Source organism: Boleophthalmus pectinirostris, unplaced genomic scaffold (genome assembly GCF_026225935.1).
Source record: "Boleophthalmus pectinirostris isolate CB_2022bp ecotype Guang Dong unplaced genomic scaffold, ASM2622593v1 HiC_scaffold_7, whole genome shotgun sequence".
Lineage (NCBI taxonomy): Eukaryota > Metazoa > Chordata > Actinopteri > Gobiiformes > Gobiidae > Boleophthalmus > Boleophthalmus pectinirostris.
In genome coordinates, this window is record NW_026571473.1 from 29,796,638 (window position 1) to 29,801,848 (window position 5,211).

General features: G+C 39.9%; 1 pseudogene; it reads left to right on the forward strand.

Moving 5' to 3' along the window:
• Positions 1–3,849: 3,849 nt before the first annotated feature.
• Positions 3,850–3,966, forward strand: LOC129412196 (5S ribosomal RNA; annotated as a pseudogene).
• The last annotated feature ends 1,245 nt before the right edge of the window (positions 3,967–5,211 follow it).

Sequence of the window (5,211 nt, forward strand, 5' to 3'; positions counted from 1 at the left end):
AATGCCATCAATTCCACAACACAAATAACAAGCATGCAGCCACAGAGACACTTAGAGCTGAATCACTTTGCACCTGTAACTGACAAAACTGTTTTAGAGATCGTTACCAGTCTGAGTTCATCTACTTGCTGCCTGGACATGTTACCCACTAGATTTCTAAAGTCCGTCCTCAACAGTTTACTTTCACCACTCACTCACATAGTTAACATGTCACTTCAATCTGGAACATTCCCAAATGCGTTGAAAACTGCGGTCATTAAGCTCAATTACAACAATTTCAGACCCATCTCAAATCTGCCGTTTTTTGGCAAAGTCCTTGAAAAAGCTGTTTACCAACAGCTTACGAACTTTCTCCAAATGAACAACTCCTTTGATGTTTTCCAGTCAGGTTTTAGAGCCCACCACAGCACTGAGACTGCTCTTATCAAGGTGACAAATGACATCCGCCTGAACACTGATGCAGGCAAAGTCTCAGTCTTGATCCTGTTAGATCTGAGTGCTGCTTTTGACACTGTCGATCATGGGATCCTCTTACAGAGACTAGAGGACTGGGTGGGCATCTCTGGTACTGTACTAAACTGGTTCAAGTCCTATCTAGAAGACAGGAAGTATTTTGTTGAAATTGGAAACTGTGTCTCAGATGACATGGCCCTGACCTGTGGGGTGCCTCAGGGGTCAAATCCTGGGCCCCCTGTTGTTCAATCTCTACATGCTGCCATTAGGCCAGTTAATTAGCAGCAATAACGTGTCGTACCACAATTATGCAGACGACACTCAGATCTACGTCTCTCTGGCAGCAGGAGACTATGGACCAGTGGAGTCACTTGGTCATTGCATCCAACAGATCAGTGTGTGGATGCAAAACAACTTTCTCCAGCTAAACTCTGACAAGACTGAAGTCATAGTGTTTGGTCCACAGAAACAAAGGGACAGTGTCAGCAGTCACCTCCAGTCTCTCGCTCTAAAACCTTCAAATCAGGCAAGAAATCTAGGGGTAATAATGGACTCAGACTTGAACTTTAACAGTCACATAAAATCAATAACATCTGCAGCCTTTTACCATCTAAAAAACATAGCAAAAATCAAAGGTTTACTGTCTAAATCAGACTTGGAGAAACTTATCCATGCATTTGTCTCCAGTAGGTTAGACTACTGTAATGGTCTGCTCACTGGTCTCTCTAAACGAGCTGTGAGACGCTGCAGAACATCCAGAACGCTGCAGCTCGGGTCCTTACTCGAACTAGGAAGTACGAGCACATAAGTCCTGTGCTCAGGTCTCTGCACTGGCTTCCTGTGCCTCAGAGAATAGACTTTAAAGCAGCTCTGCTTGTGTACAAGTCTCTCATGGCCGAGCACCAAAGTACATCTGTGACATGTTAGTGTCATATGAACCATCTCGCACTCTGAGGAGCTCAGGGACCGGCCTCCTGCTGGTGCCCAGAGTCAGAACTAAACAAGGGGAGTCAGCGTTTCAGGTTCATGCAGCTAAAACCTGGAACATTCTTCCTGAACATGTGAGACAGACTCTTCTGTGACGCTGTTTAAATCCAGGCTCAAAACATTTCTGTTTAACTGTGCATATAACTGAAAGGTTTTCATTCCGCACTCTTCTCTCCAATTTATGTCTCTCTTTTTTAATTTTAATCTTCATGATTATTTATGTTTTGATTTGTTTTTATTATGATTTTAATGTATTTCTTATTCTGTAAGCACTTTGAATTACTTGTGTACGAATGTGCTATACAAATAAACTTGCCTTGCCTTGCCTATTTTTATATGTAGAAACTTCAGTTTGTAACATTGTTGTAATATTTATTAGCCTCAACATTAACATTAGCGCAAAATTTGTTTTGTTTTTTAAGTATAGCCTGAAGTTTTAAACACTTATTTTGCTTAACCCTATAGATCAGATCTGACAAAATCAGGCTTTGACAAGGTGATATGGCCAAGAAATAGCCAGACTTTTGCAAAAACAGTGTTTTTCACAGTAAAATAATAGTAACATATTCAGTATTATTCTTTAAGGGTGGTGGGTTTTAGAGCAGGGTCTCCACCCTGTAGTCAAGAGCTACCAGTAGCTCTCCACCCTCTTCCAAGTAGCTCGCCAAAGTGTTTCTGAATGATACATATTGTGTTTTAGTGGCCAAATTGGATAAAATACCACTGTAAATGTATAGTTTTGATGCATACTTTGTGCACTAATAAATGGATGAAAGTTTATGTTTTATAGGTACTGACTGTTCCCCATCTAAGGCTTTTCTAGTTCTATTTCTTGTAACGCTAAAAAAATAGCTCTTTGTCATTCTTTTTGTAAAGGTAGCTCACCAGAAGAAAAGGTTGGAGACCCCTGGTTTACAGGCCTGAATGACTATGGCTATACCAGCTTCTCAAAGCTGATCCCATTAGATTCAGAATTAAGCAAGTCTGGGCCTGTTAGTATTTGGATGGGAGCACTGGGAAATCAGGTGCCACAGTCAGTCGTAAAACTGCTGTTGTGTCCTTAGGCAAGACATTACCCTATTGCCTAGTATGAAAGTGGTGTGGAGGTCAAGGGGCCGATGGTGCAGATTGGCAGCTCGCTTCCGTCAGTCTGCCCAGGGCACTGTGGCTACTGCCACACTGGGTATGGAGTGAATGAATAACTATGTAATGCATCTTTGGTGTGAACTGATGACTGCTGTTTAGAGAAGAAGCAGAATTTGCTGAACAGTGAAGCAATGCATTTCGGAACAACAGGGGTTCATTTCCTCTACTCGAAGGAAGTACGAGCACATAAGTCCTGCTCAAATCTGCACTGGCTTCCTGTGCCTCAGAGAATAGAATTTAAAGCAGTTTTGTGATTGTACAAGTCTCTCCATGGCCGAGCACCAAAGTACATCTGTACATGTTAGTGTCATATGAACCATCTCGCACTCTGAGGAGCTCAGGGACCGGCCTCCTGCTGTGCCCAGAGTCAGAACTAAACAAGGAGTCAGCGTTTCAGGTTCATGCAGCTAAAACCTGGAACATTCTTCCTGACATGTGAGACAGACTTTCTGTACGCTGTTTAAATCCAGGCTCAAAATTCTGTTTAACTGTGCATATAACTGAAAGGTTTTCATTCCGCACTCTTCTCTCCAAATGTCTCTCTTTTTAATTTTAATCTTCATGAATTTAATTTGTTTTATTATATTTTAATGTATTTCTTATTCTGTAAAGCACTTTGAATTACTTTGTGTACGAATTGTGCTATACAAATAAACTTGCCTTGCCTTGCCTTGCCTATTTTTATATGTAGAATACTTCAGTTTGTAACATTGTTGTAATATTTATTATGCCTCAACATTAACATTAGCGCAAAATTTTTGTTTTTGTTTTTTAAGTTTAGCCTGAAGTTTTAACACTTATTTTGCTTAACCCTATAGATCAGATCTGACAAAATCAGGCTTTGACAAGGTGATATGGCCAAGAAATAGCCAGACTTTTGCAAAACAGTGTTTTTCACAGTAAAATAATAGTAACATATTCAGTATTATTCTTTAAGGGTGAACATGTGGGTTTAGAGCAGTAGCTCTCCACCCTCTTCCAAGTAGCTCGCCAAAGTGTTTCTGAATGATACATATTGTGTTTAGTGGCTCAAATTGGATAAAATACCACTGTAAATGTATAGTTTTGATGCATAACTTTGTGCACTAATAAATGGATGAAAGTTTATGTTTTATAGGTACTGAACTGTTCCCCATCTAAGGCTTTTCTATGTTCTATTTCTTGTAACCGCTAAAAAAAATAGCTCTTTGTCATTTTCTTTTTGTAAAGGTAGCTCACCAGAAGAAAAAGGTTGGAGACCCCTGGTTTAGAGGCCTGAATGATCTTTATGGCCATACCAGCTTCTCAAAGCCTGATCCCATTAGATCTCAGAATCTAAGCAAGTCCGGGCCTGGTTAGTACTTGGATGGGAGACACTGGGAAAATCAGGTGCCACAGTGGGGCGCCAGTCGTAAAAACTGCTGTTGTGTCCTTAGGCAAGACACTTCACCCTCATTGCCTAGTATGAAAGTGGTGTGGAGGTCAGAGGGGCCGATGGTGCAGATTGGCAGCCTCGCTTCCGTCAGTCTGCCCCAGGGCAGCTGTGGCTACAATGCCACCACTGGGTATGGAGTGAATGAATAATGCTATGTAATGCATCTTTGAGTGTCCAAAAAAGCACTATATAAAACTGATGTATTATTATTACTGTCATTTATACATTATGTTATTTAATTTCAGAGATATGGACCATTTTTCAAGCAATAAGTGACAATGGCAATAAATTTGGCATGAAAAATAGGAAGACAGTGTTAAAATCACATTCCTTTTATCAAGTCAAGTAGAAAAAATGTCATTATACAACAATTTAAGACAAAGGAAAGGTGGGATACAACCTTTTCTCTTTTTGGCAGGGGCCCATTTTGCATTTCATGTACACCAGACACTAGGGGGCCACCCCAACTTGTATCCATGGAGTTTTAAAAAACTTAGGCCAAAACCTAACACCCTGCCAAAAATCAAAAACTTTTCCAGAATTGCACAATCCTTATATGGTGATATCCTATTTCACAAATTCCCTCCCAACTGCTGTTAACATATAGAACAGGAGACAAGACAGCAGAAGTATTTACAGAAAACGACACAAAACTCGTCTTTTATGAGAGCAGGAAAGAATACCTACTTAATTCTTGTGGTGTACACACATACACAATACAGACACACACTGCAATACACATCGATGTTCATTCATACACACACACACACACATGCACACACAGTTACCCATGTACATGTTAGTATTCATTCCCATTAGCAATATAAATACACATCCACGGACACTTCGTAAATTCCATGAGGTAAGATATGATTTGTTGCATTTCTAAATATTTTTTTCTGATTCTATGATTATGGCCTTACATCTTTCTTATGTGTAAATTGTGGAAGCATTGAGACACAAACATGTCTTTTTCTAAATACCTAAGTGTAATCGACTCAAGTACTCATTTTATTTGTGTACTTTTTAACATGTTGTCAGTGACATCTACCTGCAGCTCTCTGTTCAATGCCTTAACTTTAAAGATTTATTGATTTTAGCACGACTCAGTAAAAAACAAATAGAGGTCAAATTGAACAGGAAGTAGTGATGCTAACAGTGAGGTTTATTCACAGTGAAGAAATGTGGCTACTCTGGGGGTCTCGTCACTG